Genomic DNA, 20543 nt, shown 5'->3' on the forward strand with positions numbered 1-20543 from the left:
CCAAATTGTAGAAGACATTTAAACTTTTAATATTCATTTTATTTTATTTTATATTATATTTTATTTTGAGTCAGCGTCTCACTCTGTAGTCCTGGTTGGGCTGGAACTAGCTGTGTTGACCATGCGGACCTCAAACTTACAGAGCTCCACTTGCCTTTACCTCCAAAAGGTATGTGCCACCAACCCCAGCTTAATGATTATTTTTAACAGCTTTCTTGAAGTATAATTAAGATATTACAATATCTGTATATTTGAACTCTAAAACTTGATAGCTTTAACTATATCCAGAAAAAATGTTCTTCATTAGCAAAATCACTAGTGTTTGTTATTACTCTTTTAAAATATATTATTTGATTTAGTCTTATAGATGTTCAACATTGCTAATCTCTCACTTTATTTTGCATTTGCATTTCTGTAGTAACACATATATATATATGTATATATACACACATATATATGCTTATTTATCTTATTTTGAATAAATTCATAACTGTTTTGTTGGATTGTTATTGTCGTAGCAATTAATCTTGAATGCTATTTATATATTTTACACAAGAACTTAATCATTGGTGATTTGCAATTTATTTTTTACTATCTGCTGCTTGTCCTCTCAGAGATCAAAGACTTTTAAAATTAGCTATAGATTAGTTATACAAAGTAATGGGATTCACTTTATTTCTATGTGATATATTTGATGAATTTCACCTGTCACTAATGTCTTGCTTATCCCTATTTTCCCTTTACTTTCCATAGCTCTTGTCTTTCTACCTTTACTTTCAAATAATTGAAAATTATTTGCTAGCTTCCACATATGAATTCACTTCCACCACAGCTTCTACATTGATAGAATTTCCTTTTGAGGCTGGCATGTTTCACTTAAAATTGATGATTCTTTTCCATTTGTTTTCCTGAAAATGAAATGTATTGTTCTTTATGAATGAGGAATACTTTCACTATTAATCCCTTGATGAGCACACAAGGTGAATCTATCATTTGACAATTGTGAGCAGTGACACAGTAAACAATGGTGTGTAAGTATTTCTATACATTTACTTTGATACATGTTGGAATGCATCTGAAGTAGATTGAACCGTATTGATGTTACATGTTTAATTTTTTGAAAAGCATTCAGAATGGCTTTCATCATGGTGGAACTAAGTCACATTCCAACCAGTAGTGATTAAGGATTATTTTTCCTCTTTAATTCACTGATTGTAATAGTATAGCCTGCTGTAGTCACTATGAAAATCTGTGTGGATGTTCCACAAAATCCTAACAATAGAAATAGCATATTTCCCACATATGTCACTCCTTGACATGCATCCAAAGAACTCTCTACCCTACCACAGAGATACTTGCATGTGGTGATATTTTGTTTGAGCTCTAACAAATAAAGCTTGCCTGGAGGTCAGAGTGTGGGGCTAGCCAGTAGTTAACCATAGAAGCCAGGCAGTGGTGGTATATACCTTTAATCCTAGCACTTGGGATCTCATACCTTTGATCCCAGTACTTGGGAGGCACATGTCTTTAATCCAAGCACTAGGGAGGTGGAGACAGGAAGTGATATGGCTGGACACAGAGAGACATATAAGGCAGAAGGAGGCAGGAACTCCTCCCTTTCAGGCTGAAGAGCTGGCGAGGCAAGAAGTGGCTGTGGCTTGCTCCTTTGTCTCTCTGATCTTTCAGCATTTACCTCGATATCTGGCTCCAGGTTTTTATTTTTAAGATCAATTAGGATTTGTGTTACACTTACACATCCGTGTCTATTGGTGGTCTATTCACAATAACAAGCAAATAGAATCAGCCACCATGTCCATCAACAGATGGAACAGATAAATGGATAACAAAAATGTTTTACATATACACAAGGGTATTTTATTCAGCCATGAAGACACTTCCAGTTATGACCTTGTAAGAAAAATAATGGATCTGTAAAGTTATATCCCACAGCCTTAGGAAGCAAAACACTTCCTGTTGTTCCTCAAAGCTTTTCATTTTTATACAAAGAGAAAGATGGGCATTGAAGACACTCCATATGGACTTTATCTTCTTGGCAAAATATAGCCATTTGGGCAAGAAACTGTTCTTGCCTGGACTGCTTGACAAAATGTTGTGTCAACTGGACATGCAGGACCCACAGGAAGGTGACCACTGACTAAACTTTGCAAGACAAAATGGTCCTTCAGGTTCCTGCTTCACAGAAGAATCTGTCAGGCATTCTACAGGACACATAGAAAAAAAAACTGAGAGATTCTAGGCCTGTAGTCTAAAAAATGGATGTCCCAACATTGCAGAAGAACTTTGGGTGACTATCCAGGCAGCCAGCTGTCTCTGTCATTCTAGGTTTTTGAAAGTTGCTTACAATGCTCTTCCTGTTTACTTAGATAATATTATATCCTTCTGAGGTCTTTGATGTAGTTGAAGACTAGATAGTTATAGTTCTCCTTAGTTATGATAAAAGATAAGTTAGATATGAAACTTTAGACTCATAAATATAGGATAGACAGAATATTTTCTTTAATTTTGCCAGATACAAATAGACTAGATAGTATAACTGTAATTCATGCTTGATAATTGTTTTGTCATATGTAATTTTACTATGTTAAAATTAAAACTTTCCTTTTTGATTAGACAGAAAAGGTGTGGTGCTGTGGGATGTTCTGTATGCTATGAATATGTGTTGCTCTGATTGGTTGATAAATAAAAAGCTGATTGGCCAGAAGCCAGGTAGGAAGTATAGGCAGGATAAATAGACAAGGAGAATTCTGAGAATAGGAAGGCTGAGTCAGTAGATACCAGCCCACTGTCCAGGGATCAGCATGTAATGGCATGCAGGTAAAACCATGAAACAGGTGGCAACATATAGATTAACAGAAATAGGCTAAATTTAAGTGTAAGATCTAGTCAGTGGTAGGTCTGAGCTAATGGCCGAGCAGTTTTAATTAATATAAGCCTCTGTGTGTTTACTTGGGTCTGAACAGCTGCGGACTGGGTGGGACACAGGAAAACCTCAGCTACACTAAAGGATCAAGCACACACACAATGTAATAGCATTCACTCACACATACTAAGAGTGAGAGAGAATAAAATATAGTAGGACTAATCTTTTACCATTGGGGGAAAAATACTCTATTTTATCAGTTTCTTTGTGGTGGGCCATTTTGCTAATTGATTCATTCACCTATAAGTTTTTCATGCTTTTGCTGTTTGTATGTTAATTCCTAGAATATGAATCATTGTATTACATTATTTTGTCTAAATTTAGTTTTAAAGAATAGATTGTTAAATAATTAACCATGTTATTTATTATTGATGTTACTGAGTCACATCTTTTGGAAAATAAAATCACACTTGACAAAGTCTTATCTGTTCTATTATTCTTGTCAAAACCAGCTTATGCATCAGCTGATCACATTTGTGACTTTTTGTTTTAGCAATTGTTATTTTTTATATTTAAAATAGTATATTACCTTATTTTCCTGCCTTTTTGCATCCAATTTTTATTATAAGTATTATTTCATTTAAAAATTAATGATTTTCATCATCATAATATATGATAAAATATTAATTTGTATATAGATTATTAATTACATGTATTTATGTGTATATAATATTCGTATACATATATATCTTCATATGTGGTGTTTCAGTCACATCCAATTTCCATTTTTAGCCTCTTTTATCCTCCATGCCCTTTCCCCTATATTGAGTAACTATATTAAGTTACATTCCCACTATCTATGGGTAAGGGTTTCTTTTTTCTTAAATCCTTACCAGCATTTGTTGTTACTGTTTTAATAGTGGAAAATCACAAATTAGCCATATTGGGAAGAAGAATAAAGATATCCATAAAACTCTTGCCTACAAGTCTGTCTCCAGAGTTCTGAAGTAAAACTAAAGTTTAAATAGATGGCCAAGAATGTGCACATCTAAGGTATCTTGGTTAAGATGTAGTTCCACTCACCATTGACTTCATTGTCTGGAGCTTCAGTCTTATTTTGTGAGGTGGTCAAAGAAGTTTTTAGAACTATGTGAAATCCTTCCAGGAGACATGTTTGCCCTCTGGCTGTGGACTTTTTTCCAACAGGTCTCTCATTGGACCACCAGCTCTTGAAAAATGACATGGAGAATTTTTATTAGTTATGAAGCTTGGCCTTAGCTTAGGCTTGTGTCTAACTAGCTCTTGAAACTTAAATTAATGCATTTATATTAATCTATGTTACACAACATGGCTTGTTACCTCTCCTCAATACCTCATATCCGACTTCCTCTGGGTGTAGCTGGTGAATCTCCCACATCTCTGATTCTGTCCCAGAGTTCCTATGTCTCAATGGAAGTCCTGCCAGTCCTCTCCTGCCTAGCTATTCACTGTCACACTCCTTAATAAGCTGACCAGAATATGCCTTAGGCAAATCAGGAAGGATAGAGATACATCTTCACATGGTGTACAAAACGATTATCCCACCACATTTTTTTCTTCCAGCATGAGACTCCTGGGGAAATTCCCATTTCTTTGTAGTTTATATCAGTACTCTGATAGTGAAATGAGAAATATGAGTGTCACTAAAATATATTCATTTCTGCCAAGCCTGTTACAACTTCCTACTTTATCTTTTAATACCTCTATCTTGGGGTAGAATGAGTGTATGTCTAGAAAAATATAATAAACAGATTCTAAGTAGGGACTAAGGTTGTAATATATTTGGTTAGTGTGAGATATCTGTGTATTTAAAACCATTTTTCAAAACCTTTTTGCTTTAATTACTTCTGGAAAGACTGGTAAAAGCAAGTCCTTAAACCAAGACAGGGTCTTGATCTTTGTGTTTCAGCTTCCCAAACGCTGGGGTTATAGGCAAGTACTACCATAATTTGATTTTTACAATAGCTATTGTGAAGGGGATAAGCTCTGAAATCTAAATGTAATTTTATTTATACTTCTTTGATAGTTAAAGATATTATGTATTTTCCACATATGTTTATTGGCTACTTATGTTTTGACCATTTATAAGTATAAATATCCATTTTGATTAATTATGCATTTATTAATTGGATGTATTATTCTTTTGTTATTTTTTTTAATTCTCTGTGCATTTTAGATTTTAATCCTGTGTCAGATGAATAGTAACACGTTTCTTGAATTCTATGGGTTGCTTTTTCACTCTGCAGATTTTTTTTTCTGTTGAAAACTGTTTAACTTGATTTGATAGTATTTGCAACTTTTGCTGTAATTTTCCTGCACTATTGAAATTCTGTGAAGTCATTGCCTGGGCCAATATCTTTGATTGTTTCCCATATAATTTCTTCTAGTAGTTTCAATGATTCTAGTCTCAAGTTAAGGCTTTTGGTTTGTGTTGAGTTAATTATTGTATAAGGTGGGAACCAGTCTTTATGTATTTTGTTTTTTGACATCTTTGTTGAGAATAAGTTGTGTATCAATGTATGTTTTCTTGTTTCAATGTCCTCTCTCTTGCTTCATTGTTCTATGGTATTTTCCACTCTATGTTTCAAACAGGACTACATAGATACAAATGGGAGGCTGGAGATGTTAACAGAAAAGGATGGGAAGAGTCCTGTATAAATGGATGCTCACTGAGTAATTTCTTGCAAGTCTGAGACTGCAAAGCTAATTCTTCTTTTGTTTACTGGTCTTGAGATGGTGGGATGTGGGAGAATGGAGCTGATAAATGAGATAGACTAAAATCCCATGCAACAGCCAACTTTATTCATCTCCTCAGACAATTTATATTTTGAGGGTTAAGAGGAATCACATGAATGAAGTGTACAATCACAAAAGCAAGCCATACTTGGCTGGCAAGCCACATGCACCATAAACGCATATACAGGTGACAATAGCCGGTTGTAATGAATAACCTGAAGAAAACCCACTCCTATCCACTATACCTGTGGGGCAAGAAAGCATAATCCAAGAACAATTTCATGTTTTTGAAGAAATTGAGGTCACGAGATTCTTGTCCTGCTATCTTGGATTTTTTTCACAAGTACTCAGAAATCTCCTCATATGAGTCTTAGACCATGTTCTGACATCTTGGCCGGTTTCAATTCCATCACTTTTGCTATGTGGCTTTATAGAATATTTTCAAATAAAATACTATAATACATAATATTTGCTGGGGGTTGTTTTAGCTGTTGGGAGTCTTTTGGGATTCTACAGGAATTTAAGAATGTGTCTTTAAATTACTTGAAAAGTGTTTTGGTGGAAACTGCACAGTTTGAAAATCACTTGATTTTCTAAATGCAAGAACACCGGAAAATTTCCATCTTCAAGTTACTTCTTCAGTTAACATTTTCAATGTTTTTCACTCCTCCCTGTAGAGGTTTCTTCCCACCTGAATGGAAAATGAGGACATGACTTCTAGGTATGAATTGAGGAGGTTTATTGTAGATATAAGGAAGAACACAGCCAGAGAAGTGTCCACACGGTACCTGGGCTGCAGACTGAATCAGGCCATGAGAGGAGAGTGGGGGATGGGATGGTGAGAGAGGAAGGGAAGAGCAATAGAAGGGCTAAGAGGCCAGTAGCAAGTCAGGAGACTCAGTGCACCAAGAGACCAAGAGGCCATGTAGTCAAATGGCTGAGGTTATATAGGATAAGAGAAAAGGGGGGAAGGGAAATGATGCTCAGGAGCTGGAGAGTTCAGGAGACAGGGGCAAGACGTGCTGATAGGAGCCAGGACTCTGTAACAGGTACTTGCTATGCTGAGAGAGCCTGGTGACCAGTGTCTGCCTTAGTATTAATAAGCACCTCTGTTAAACATTTGTCCTGGGTTTCTTTGAGACCTATCACCACCTTCATCACGTTTATTCCTAGATTTTCTTTGAGGCTATAATGAATTGGATTCCTTCTCTAAATTTTTTCTCACAGAGTTCGTATCTCTTGTATAGAAAAGCTACTGATTATTTTGTGTTGATAAATGTATCCTGCTCTTTTGTTTTGTTTTTCAGTTCTATAACCCTTTGGTGAAGTCTTCTAGGTTTTTCTTCTAATGATATATCATAAATAAAAACATCATAATGTAACATCCTCATTTCCTTTTTGTATCAAATTTATTTGATTTTATGTTTGCTTAAGCACTGGCTAGATTACTATCACACAAATGGTAAAAATAGACATTTTTCTGATGTTCCAAATCTTAGAATCAGTCCCTTCAGTTTTATTTTGTTTTTCAAGTTCAGTATGACATCTAATTTGTGTTTTTCATATACAAACTTTATTATGTTGAGATATAATCTCTCACATAATTATCTAGAAATACTTTCATAGTTTTGAGGTATAGTCTTGATAAGTTTCTTAGAGCAGTCTCAAAATTACTATGTACCTTAGCCTAGACTACAATTCATTATCGTCCTTTCTCAAACTCCAAAATACCCCTAGCTTTCATACCTGGTTATCCTGCTTGTTCACTCCCATAAGAGCTTATCTGACAGATAGGAAAAAAAACCAGACAAGGAGAGAAAGCGAAAAGGAAGCAAGGGAAGAATGAAGAAAACAGGAAATTATATGTTGCATGGAGAAGTACCATAAGGGTCTTTAAGAGCAAGTAAAAAGACTGAGACTATTATTTCAGTGCTAGAGCTCTGGAGCCACTAAATTCAATTCTCAGTAGTAAAGTGGAAAAAGAGACAGAGAAAAGAGGAAAGAAAAAGGAAATACAAGAATACACTGGTTATGGGTAAAAGAGGATAAGTTTTCATTCCTATAGGTATTTCAACTGCACAGGCTACAGTATAAAAAATGAATGTGTACTGATAAACCTTTAGACTGTATGCCACAGTTTATGTGTTATTTGGCTTATTCTGTTTCCCATTTTGACAGCTAGTACCCAGAAGGTGTTGATTTGGGGAAGAGTATGCAATTATTATACTTGGTTGCCATTCTGCTTCTCAGGACTGGATGGACACAGAACTTAAGTTTTCTAAGCTTTGAGTCTTTGGCCTACAATTCTCAAATTTCTAAAGTAGCTCCTCACTGGGCTCCTTCACCTCCTGATGCTTCCAGAGCTAGCTTCCCTACTTGATAACTCAAAGTGCTACCTTGCAGACTCCAAACTGCTTATATGTATGCATATACATGGTATAACACAAATATCTTTAAAAATTTTTTCAATAGGTAGTCATCTGTGCCAACACTGTATTGATAGATTTTATTTTTTCTGCTACGTTGCTTTTGTAATTTTCTTAAAAGTCATTCTGTAAAAACACTTGGGAGTATATTTCTAAATCTTCCATTCTCTTCTATTAATAGATCTATCTATCTATCTATCTATCTATCTATCTATCTATCTATCTATCTATCATTTATCTGTCTATCATCTATCTATCATTCTCTCTCATCTATCTACTCTTCTATTTAGCTATCACTTATTTGTCAGTCTGTCTGTCTTTTTGTTCTATTTTGGATACTAGAATTTTATATATGTCTTAAAATCAGGTTGAATGATCAGGAAATACTTTGTATTATCCCTATATTTGGGAGTTATCAAGGTTTGTCTTGTAACCAGAATAGTAACCATCTGAGAAAATATATACTATGCAGTTTAAAAGAATGTGGAAATTGCTGCTATTGAGTGCAGTGTTTTGTAAACAATGATGAAGTCAAAATTTTTTTGTTTTGTTTTTGCTATATTTGAGATAAAATTTTTTTTTTTTTTTTTTTTGGTTTTTCGAGACAGGGTTTCTCTGTGTAGCTTTGCGCCTTTCCTGGGACTCACTTGGTAGCCCAGGTTGGCCTCGAACTCACAGAGATCCACCTGGCTCTGCCTCCCGAGTGCTGGGATTAAAGGCGTGCGCCACCACCGCCCGGCCCCGAGATAAAAATTTTTATACAGTACATATTGGCTTAGAACTGACTGTTATGTCCTACTACCTCTGCCTCCTGACAAATGCCTTTGCTGATAGTGTTTTACTTACATTTACACTAATTTTCTATCACGTTCAATCATTTATTTAAACAAAGGTATTGAAATCTCTATCATATTAGACTATGTTCAATTGTCTTTAATACTCTGTTAGTTTTTGTTTCCTATATTTTGAAACTCTGTTAATTAGATGCATTAGCATTCATAATTATTATGCATTCTTGATCAATTTTGTTACTAGTGAAAAGTACCTTCTTTCTCTCTGATAGTATTATTTCCTATGAACACCAATGTATCTGGTGTTAATATCACCAGTCAAATCCTTTTTCTGTAGTGTTGTCATCATATAATTTAAACATTTATTTTATTTATTCATTGGCAATCACATACTCACATAGAATTAATTTTAGCCATTTTGTCAACTTTTTCACCTACTTTTAACTCTGTTGTATCTTTTAATTTAAAGTATATTTTTGGTAGGAATATACATTTTGGTTGAGTTTCTAGTGAAATTGACAAGTTTTTCCTTTGAAAACTTTATAATATGCTAATAATGCTATAAAAGTAATTATAGATGTTAATTTATAGTTTTAAGTATTTAAGTATTTCTTGGTAATTAAGATCATTGTTTTCCCACCAGCAAGCACTCTTCTCTTTCCTCTATATATAATTTCATTACTAATATTATGTAAGTGAAATAGGACTTTTTGAAGAAATAGTAAGTACAAGAGAAAAAGGAACTCTCATGCAGTAGTGGAATATATGCTAAATAAATTATTTTCTGTATTCATTCTTCTGAAAAGTTTTTCCCAAATTTAAAAAAAAACATTTTCAGGAATTCTTTGAGAATTTTATATATTTTGATCATATTTACTCTCTCCTAACTCCTCACTGATCCATTCCAACATCCTTACCTAACCCCTACTTTGTGTCTTCTTATTTTTTTTGTAATCCATTGAGTCTAATTTCTGCTGATCAAATCTTCTTTGGTATGGGGCCATAGCCTGGAATGTGTTTTACTGGGCATGGGTCACATCCTTAGGGAAAACTGGCTCTCCCATTCCCAGTAGTCATTGAATACTAATAGCACTTCAACTAGGAGTGGGTCTTACTGCCTACTTTTCCTCCTTCATGATCTTAACAGTTCCATGATCTTTCCAAACAATATCAGGTGTTTAAATCTGAGAGCCCAAGGTGATATTTCTCATTCAAACATCACACATACCAAAATATTAAATAAATCAATCAATAAATAGATAAATAGATAAATAAATAAATAAATAAATAAATAAATAAATAAATAAATAATATTTTGAAAAGAAGAATCTTTAAAACAAAATATGCTCTGGATAAAAAGGAGAAATACAGAAAATTTTAAATATTGCTATCTGTATTGCATCTCCAAGTCTTGAGGTCTTCATTACATTCTAGAAAATTCTAAATTTCACTAACTATAACTCTACTAGACTCTCATTGTTCTGAGATACTAAATGTTATCCCTTTCTATATTAATTGCTTGTCTGTTGCTGTGATAAAATAACATAACTAAAGCTATGTAGAGAAGGAAGAGTTTATTTGGGCTTATACTCCAGATGGTGAGTTCATAATGTTGAGGAAGGTATGCAGCAGATGCCTAAATCAGGAAGACCAGAGAATACCTCTTAAATAGGAAACATAAAGCAAAGAGAGCAAACCAGAAATGGGTGACTCTTAATGCCTGTCTGTAGACAAATTTCTAAAGTCTCATTAAATAAGAAACACAGAGCCAAATACATCAGAGCACTAGCGAAGAGTCAAGACTACCTTTAGCTTACCACTCGATGCTATTGTTTACCCTGAGAGAGAGACTTTCTCCCTGTGTGACTTGTCTTTTTATTGCTTTCCTGTTCTGCCTTCTCATTGGCTCTAAGCCCAGCCACATGACTTCCTCGTCGCTGTCTGTCTATACAGACCTCCTGGTCTCTATGGTTGGTACTAGGATTAAAGGCTCGTGTCACCATGCTTGGCTGTGTCCTTGATCACACAGAGACTCTGCCTGCCATGTGAACAGATTAAGGGCATGTGCTACCACAACAGAACTTCTGCTTAATGGCTCACTTTTACCTCTGATCTCTAGGCAACTTTATTTATTAACATACAAATAAAATCACATTTCAGCACAAATAAAATATCACCATACCTATCCCCAATGATGCTCCTCCTTCAGAACCTCATAAAAGTTTCAGAACATCTCCCAAACAGTGCCACTAACTGAAAAAAAGTGTTAAAATGTGCAAGCCTGTTCGAGACATCTCATTTAAACTGACAAATTCCGTTCCTTGGTCCCCACTGGCTCATAGCCATATCACAATGCAAAAAGCATTTTATACAACTTTAAAGCCCACATAGTCTTTCACAGTCTCAACATTGTGTGAAAATCTAAAGTGTTTTCTGAGACTCAAGGTAATCTCTAAATTATAACCTGATGGAAAATAAAACAAACAAACAAACAAATTACATACTTACAACACAGTGGCACAAAATATTCATTCCCATTCTTAGTGGGAAAAATAGGGACATTCCAAGGAAACACTGGGTAAAAGCAAGAGTACGACCCAGTAGGACAAATACCAAATACTGCAATTCTGTGTCTGGTGCCAATAGGTGCCAATCTAGCTTTGCTCCCTCCCTATAGCATATATTTCTCTGTTGGGATGTTTTTACTTCAGATATACAGCTCTCCTTCACAGATGTCTCAAAGCTATGGCACCTCATTTATACTGAGATTGCCACCACAACGTAAGCTTTACATTTACAACTCCATAAATGGCTTCTTGGGGACTTCATGCAAGGACTCCTCTGTCACAAGGGTTGTGTCTCATAGGCTCATTGAAACTACATAGGAAGAATTCACAATGCCTTACTCTTGCTTATTTCATGACTTCAAATCAAGTCCCATGTAGTGGATACTGCCAAGTAAAGCTGCCAGGATATGTGGACCTTGGCCTCCTTGAATCTAGTAGCAGCTTTTCTATCCCATTATTTTCTAGGAACAGAAAACTCTGCCCTTTTTTGACATCTTGGAAGCTTAGCGGGGTAAAGCCTTGTCTGGAAGGCACCCTTCCTTTAGTTCCATACAGAGAAGGCCTCTCCTTAACGGCACTAATATCCTTAATAGTTACAGCTGCTTTTGTAGCACCTTCTTTGGCTGTAAACATTAGGTATATTTCATCCTACTTGTTAAATCAGCAATAACCAAGCCACAGAGTCAATGTTATGATATCTTGAAATTTCCTTCTCCAAACTAATTAGTTCACTACTTTTTAACTTAGCCTCAGGTAAGTTCTTATTCAAGGGCAGAAGACAGCCAGATATTTTTGCCAAAATATCACAAGGATGGCCTGTACAAAGTCCATCTCAGAAATCTCATGGGCCAGGCCCTTATGATAAACAATGATCTCATCACTACTGTATTCCTGGATCCTACTAGAATGGCCTGTGGTGCTATTTTTATAAGACTCTGGTTCACGGTTCCAAAGTCTTTCACATTCCTCTAAAAACAATATGGTCAGTTTCTTTACAGCAGCAACTCACTCTCTGGTACTAACTTCTGTATTATCTGTCTGTTGCTGTGATTAAACACCATGACTAAAGCAACTTATATAAGAAAGAGTTTATTTGGACTTATAGTTTCAGAGGGAGAATCTATAATGTGGCAATGAGTACTTCATGATATCAGGTGCAATGTTAGAAAGGTGACAGATTGTATCTTCAACCATAAACGTGAAACAGAGAGAGGGAGAGAGCTGGAAGTGGGGCAAGGCTATCAACTCCAAGCCTGTCCCCAATGATGTGGTTCCTCTATTAAGGCTGTGCTTCCTGGAGGTTCCATCATCTGCATAAAGAACACCACCATCTAGGGAGCAAGTGTTCAAATATGGTGGATATTTTTCACTTAAACCACCATATTCTCTTATTTCTTTTCAAACATTTTCTGTGCCAAATAATCCTTCTATGATCTTCCTTGCCTTTCTCAAAAGCACAATATTTTTCTGCTTTCAATGAGGTCACAGAAATTTCACAGGTATAGTAATATAATAACATAATATCTATATCTTCATAATTTTCATGACATTTATATTTTAAATATACTTTTCTCATCTTCAGAACTATTTATAACGGTAATGTTTATAAATATGTATATGCATACTATTTGTTCTTATGAGTTTATGAAATTTAAATTGCCTCTGTGTTTACAGATAATTTAAGTATTTTCCCAATGGAAAGCAAAACCCCAAGCAAGAAAAATATTTGGAGTACCTTACTACCTTGAGTCTTTTTACTGTCAATGCACTTTAGCAAAGCTCTATCCTGTCCTTACACAGTGACAGTGAGTATTGTATCAGGTATTATTGATTAGAATGTTTCTTCACATCTGGTATATTAATTAAATTATACTGATAGTATTAGAAAAAATCAAGGGTGAAAGAAAGTCATGCAATTGTTTAGACAGTGAATTACAGAGGTTAGGGTATTGTTTCACTAGAAGAATGTGAATTAAACATTATCAAAGATATTGAATACAGTTTTCAAAAAATATCTTTTTGTCCTTAATTAGGGGAAATGATGGCACATATACTATAAAAGAAGTATACATGTATGACATTTTCACATCTTCTTTACAAGAATTAAGTTCATGTCCTTGTAAAATCTTTATCATGCAGAAAACAAAAGTTTAAAGAAAGTTATATGGATATTGAACTTTCACAAAAAGGGTTTGTTCTATGCTGGAATAATGAGCAAATAGGCATGTAAAAATAGGTTAGTCATGAATCACACTACACCCAAGGCTATACTTTATGACCAGAAGCCAGTTGATAACCAGACACATGACTTGAACCCCATGATATCTACTGGACAGATCAACAAAGACCAAGAGCAATGCTCTACTCTACACACTTGGAGATACAACTTTGATCTGCCCTGTGGCTAGAGAGTCTCCCCCAGGATCCTGACCCTCAAATGAGAGTCTACTATTAGAGAGTGGACCTGACTTCAGCTAAAATATCACACAGCTGAGCAGCCTTGAGGAGATAGGCTTAAGACTGTAGTTAGGAAATTCGAGTGTGTGATGATCCTTAGTACAGTAAAATATAACATTTGTTATACCAACTATGCATATCTACCTTGTTGCTCATGACAACTTGTTAATGTATTTCTCACAGCAGTCCTATGCTACAAGTTTTGCAAATAATCTTAAGATCTGAGGGAGCTGAATTCAACAACAGCCGATGGTTAATCTATGAGCTGAATTCAACAACAGCCGATGGTTAATCCATGATGTCCTGGTATTTTACACAGTGAACCAAGTTCTCAGTGCCTGTTTGCGACAAGTCTTTTAATCTAATATCTTTGAATTCTAAGCTACCCAAAATGAATAGTTGAGAATTTTTAGTAAAACCTGAAAAGAAATACAAACTTGTAAAAGTTTCAATACAATAAATTAATAATACACTACAGCAGTATATTCTTATGCAAAAGTCCTCTCTTCTACCCCAAGAAGACCCATTTCCTCTCCCCTCAATTCATTTTGCTCATCTTCCTGCCCAGTGATAGTTCTTGATCCCAATGCCTCCTGGAAACTCATGGGTAGATACTATCAAAAATTATACTATTTTAAAGCTGCACATCACCTTTCCAAACTCACACATTCTCCTTCTCTCCATCTCTTCCATTCTCTTTTCCTCTTCCTATCTCCCTCCCTCTTTCATTCCTCCCCTCTGTGTATGTTGTGTGCATGTATGAGTATCTGTATGAGAAGTTGTGCAAGCTTATGTACATACCTGTGAAGGCCTATGATCAACATTGAGTAACTTTCTTTCCTTCTTTCCACCTTGGTTTTTGAAATTGTGTCTTCCATTGATCCTAGAATTTACCATCTGTTTAGATTGGCAGCCTAGCTGTCTTTGAGGATCCACCTGTCTCTTGTTCCATAGTGGGATTAAAAATACACACCACCATGTCTTCCCTTGTTTTATTTGTTTGTTGTAACAAGGGTTTTGGAGATTCTGCACTCAAGTCCTCATACTTGTGCATTAAGCACTTTACCCATTGAGACATTACCCCAGCTCTTAAACTTTTAATTTGCATAGATTGTATTACAGAAGAGTGCTTATATATGTTGAGACTCATTGTTAGGTGATTGTTCTGATTCTTCCATAAGAATACATAACATCTGGGAGTCTTATTAAAAATACAGAGCCCAAGTGTTAGTTTGAAGATTCCACTGTAATAGGTTTGATATGATGTCTAGATGTCTAATTTGTCTAAGATGAACAGAAATCAGATGAACTTCTGCTTATGTTTGTTTCATTGTGTTTTGCTTTTCTTTTTAGGAATAGGTAATTAAATGACAGGGAATTTCCTCATATTTTTGAAGTTTAAATTTATAAGGCCAAAGTTTTAGTAGATTGGACTTCTCCTGACTCTTCTTTCTTTGACTAGTGGATAGCTATATTCTGTCTGTGTCCCCTCATGGCCATTCTCTCTATGTACATACCACTGTTATCTCTTTATGTTCCCAAAGTTCCTTTTTATAGAAAGATATAGTCAGATGAATTGGAGCACTGTGTTTGTCTCAGGCATTTGAATCTGTTGTTGGCACTGTTAGTTGAGGTTTAGGTGGTGTGGTCTTGCTGGGAGGGTTTTGAGTGTAAAAACTTCACATACTTCTAGTCTGCTTTCTCTGAATCCTGCTGTCCATTGAAGATGTGACCTTTGAACTTACTGTTCCTGCCACCATGTCTGACTTTTATTTTTATGCCTCTGCTCCACCTTGATGGACACTTATCCTTCTTGATCTGTGAGACAAAATTAACTCCCTCTTCCTTAAGTTGCATTTGGCCACATTGTTTAATCACTGCACTGGAAAAGTAATTAATACTGCACACTTTGGAAGTCTTATGCTAAGTTAATAATATTCTTAAACATCTCATCTCCAAGAGCAGTCACATTCTGAGATATAAAGGAGTATAACTTCAGCATACTAATTTTTCCATGAAAGGATACAATTAATTCATCCATTGATCCTTGGCTCATTACTGTTTAAACATCTTCCATGTCTTGATTTTGATACTACATTTTCCAGGAAGCCTTCTTTCTCCAGTACTGGAATATATCCATGTATTTTTGCTTTTAATAGCCACATGTAAATAGCATGCTTAGTTTTAATAATGTTTATGTTCCCCAAAAGATATATCCCTAGGAATTTTGTGAATATAAAATATGTAACAGATGAACTAAAGAAGATAGTTTAAAAAATATGATGTTACTCATAAGATAGGTCTTCCATGTTACCCTTCCTAGGCAGATGTCTATAAACAACGTGAATATGATGTCAGTGTTTATAGTAATAAAATATTTGTTACCTACTGAGATGACAATAGCTGCCAGCTGTAGCTAGAGTTTTCCTGCCTGGCCCACAGTCAAGACAAATCTCTGTCACCCACCAGTCCCACAGCCACTCAGACCCAACCAAGTAAACACAGAGACTTATATTGCTTACAAACTGTATGGCCATGCCAGGCTTCTTGCTAACTGTTCTTATATCTTAAACTAATCCATTTCTATAAATCTATACCTTGCCACATGGCTCGTGGCTTACCGGCATCTTCACATGCTGCTTGACATGGCTGCGGCTGGCAGTGTCTCTCTGACTCAGCCTTCTACTTCCCAGAATTCTCCTCTCTCCTTGTCCCACCTACTTCCTGCCTGGCCACTGGCCAATCAGTGTTTTATTTACAGAACAATATCCACAGCACTTCCCTTTTTCTTTTTTTTCAAAAAGGAAGGTTTTAACCTTAACATAGTAAAATTACATATAATTTGGGAATTTGGGCGTAGCTTCTGTTACTACTTTCTGCTGGAGGGGGGCGCTGTATCTTATGGGGACACAAAGAAAATTTTAGGATTATGGAGTAGTCCATGAGGCTGTATTGTCTGAGCTAGTTGCCTTGAAACGGTTCTGGATGGTGGATCATCTGGGCCTTGGTGTCATTGGAGACCTTTCAGGGGGTCTTGGCTGGTCAAACCTGATGTATCTTAATCTGGAACAAATCCATAGCCTCTGGCTTTCTGTGGGAACAAAAGCAGAGCCTCCTTTCCAAAACAACATATCCTTATATCCAAATTTTGAAGTCAAGGTACTTTTAAAATATACATTTTGGCATAACTCAACAGCTTTTGCAATCAAATGTTTTTCTTCAGTTATGAATATCAAAGAGAACATAATCCAGATTCTCTGTGTGGTAGCCATCTTTACGTGGCTTATTTTTTATATTACCTTGAGCCTATTGCTTTAAACTGCAGAATTCTAAGACTGAAATGGAGCTGTGGCTACTGGCTCTGCCCACCTCAGCTTCCCAACATGGCGGCAGTACGGTACGTTTTCCACCAGCTCTGGGAGCCATCCTGGGTCGCTGCTTTTATCAAAGCAGCGTGTAGCCCAGAAACCTCTTTTTTTGTTTTGTACTAGCAAAGGCTAAATCCACCACGCAGCTTAATGTGCCACTTGCAGAGGCCTCATTCCCACCATACTGCAGGTCGAGCGCACATGCCAGGAACTCGCCATAGTAGCTCAAACACGCAGGCTGCTGCTAGCTTGAGAGAAACAACTAGGAACTGTTTTTAGATCCATTTTAGAATCTTTTTTTCACAGGTTTTAGGTGGAAACTCTTGCCAACACATTGGGGGCCATTTGTAGCTAGAGTTTTCCTGCCTGGCCCACAGTCAGGACAAATCTCTTTCACCTGCCAGTCCCACAGCCACTCAGACCCAACCAAGTAAACACAGACTTATATTGCTTACAAACTGTATGGCTGTGCCAGGCTTCTTGCTAACTGTTCATATATCTTAAACTAATCCATTTCTATAAATCTATATCTTGCCATGTGGCTCGTGGCTTACCGGCATCTTCACATGCTGCTTGTCATGGCCGCGGCTGGCAGTGTCTCTCTGACTCAGCCTTCCACTTCCCAGAATTCTCCTCTCTCCTTGTCCCGCCTATACTTCCTGCCTGGCCACTGGCCAATCAGTGTTTTATTTATACAGAACAATATCCGCAGCAGCCAGCTATTGTTCTGTGAGTTTTAATTCTTAATTCATTTTATCCCCACAACACTTACCTATTCAACTTAACATTAGCATCTAAAGTAACTAAAAAATTTACTGGAAAATGACAACTTGTTGGTAAAGGCAACAAATAGTTTGGTCAATGTTGAAGAATTATGGCATCGGTTAGTGCTGGGGCTTGTTTATACAAAATAAATGAGACAGTATAGTATGGTAAAATATAATCTTAGCCTATTCACTTTACTGGAGTTTGGATTAATGTCTGAAGAGTCACAAACAAGTAAATCACAAACGAGAATGTAAATTTTCTAAAATGGCTCAACTTGGGTATATTATTGTAACTCTTAGATCATTTCTGTTTTCTATCATTAATTAAACTACTAATACTGAATCCCAAACCTTTACTGATTCTGCTAAACTATATTAATTGTCTCATATAGTAAGAACTTGCATATTCTTCAGGCTTAACTATGAAACCACTGTTTTATGTTAAGGACAGGGTTTCTTAAATTTTAGCATGAATTAAAATTATCAAAAGAGGCATTAACATGTAGATAGCTGGATACTACCTCCAGAGAGTTTTATCTAACAGTTGACATTTATAATTTACTGTACTAGCTCCTTTCTAGCTAATGCTATTGCTATTGGTCTGGAAATCACACTACATAAAACTATGTGTGAGGTGGAAAGGCATATGATATAATCTCACTATTTGAGAATCCTGAAGATACACTCATACCTGTAATTTTAAATATGTGTTATAAGAGACTTCATCTCGATAATTTGTACTGAAATTAATGTACACAACAAAATACCCAAATCAGCTTAGGTGTATAGTATAGTATGTATATAAACATATAACACATATAGTATATATGTTTATACATATATAGTATGCATATATGTATAGCAAAACTTCTCTGAGGTGTTAGCAGTCTATGGTGACCAGTGTCTGTGGAACATGGTCAAAAGAATGATGTGTGGTAAACAATACCTTATGAAACTATGAGAGAGAATCCAGGGGAAAAATGACAGAGGACATTTTTCCTCATGTGCATTTTTTTCTGCATTGTTCTTGGATGAGATTTTGTGTCTTCTGTGGCAAATACTTGCATTCAATTTATAAGACATGTTTATTCTTGTTGGATGTCAGAACATAGCTATAGAACCCAATCTGGTGAAAGGATATGCTGAGTGCTATTCTAAGTGCATCATTAATCTAGATATGGCCTTCTGTCTTTCTTTTGTGCTGTTCCAGATATAACCTAGAGTATGTGCCAGACAATTGCATTTAAATTGGTCTCTCCTGAGAAAGCTCTGAGAAAGTGCTGCTCTGTTAATATTTAGTATGCGCTTACTGGCATTTATTACATGTTTTTCTGATCATGTTATGTTGAACCATTGCTATCGTTGTCACATCTGTATATAAAGTACACTAAAACTGAACTAAAGTTGTCCACAGCATTAGACGGATATCTTCTTCTGGACTCTGAGGACATCTACAATAGTGTGCTCATGCCCTTCCCTCAATATAACATAATTAAAAATAAAATAAATCTTTAAAAATAAAACAAAGAAGGAAGTTGATGGATTACAGACTTCCTAGTTAACAAATTGAAAATGTCTCCTTAACTAAAACACTGATATTTTTGTATAGTGATTTCAATTTTTTGCTGTGGGATGGTCTGTATGTCAAATGTGTTGCTCTGATTGTTCAATAAATAAAACACTGATTGGCCAGTAGCCAGGCAGGAAGTATAGGCAGGACTAACAGAGAGGAGAATTGAGAGAACAGGAAGGTGGAGGGAGACAGTGCCAGCCACCATGACAAGCAGCATGTGAAGATGCCGGTAAGCCACAAGCCACGTGGCAAGGTATAGATTTATAGAAATGGATTAATTTAAGATGTAAGAACTAGATAGCTAGAAGCCTGAACCATTAGGCCAAACAGTTTAAATAATATAAGCATCTGTGTGTTTTATTTTTATAAGTGGGCTGTTGGACTGCTGGGGGTTGGCAGGACCTGGAGAGAAAACTCTCCAGCTACAATCTTTTTTTTTTTTTTTTTTGGTTTTTCAAGACAGGGTTTCTCTGTGTAGCTTCATGCCTTTCCTGGAACTCACTTGGTAGCCCAGGCTGGCCTCAAACTCACAGAGATCCTCTGGCTCTGCCTCCCGAGTGCTGGGATTAAAGGTGTGAGCCACCAACACCTGGCTGTGATTTTAATCTTAATGTATAATCAAAATTATTTTAGCATGCTCTCCTGTTTTGTGCTAGCATTTACATAATAAAGGGGAAAAGTAAGGAGACATGAAATGAAATATGGCACACGGGGTTGGAGATTTAGCTCAGTGGTAGAGTGCTTGCCTAGCAAGCGCAAGGCCCTGGGTTCAATCCTCAGCTCTGAAAAAAAAATATGGCACACATAAGTAATAAAAACCTAAAATTTGGAAGAAAATTGTTCATTCTATTTGAAGCATAAAAGTTTTCTTGAAGTTAAAGGAACTATAATTTCTGTTTTCCTGGGCCATCTTGGCCTATGCCCACTCATGATATTAT

This window comes from Peromyscus eremicus, chromosome X (assembly GCF_949786415.1).
Source record: "Peromyscus eremicus chromosome X, PerEre_H2_v1, whole genome shotgun sequence".
NCBI classification, from domain to species: Eukaryota; Metazoa; Chordata; class Mammalia; order Rodentia; family Cricetidae; genus Peromyscus; species Peromyscus eremicus.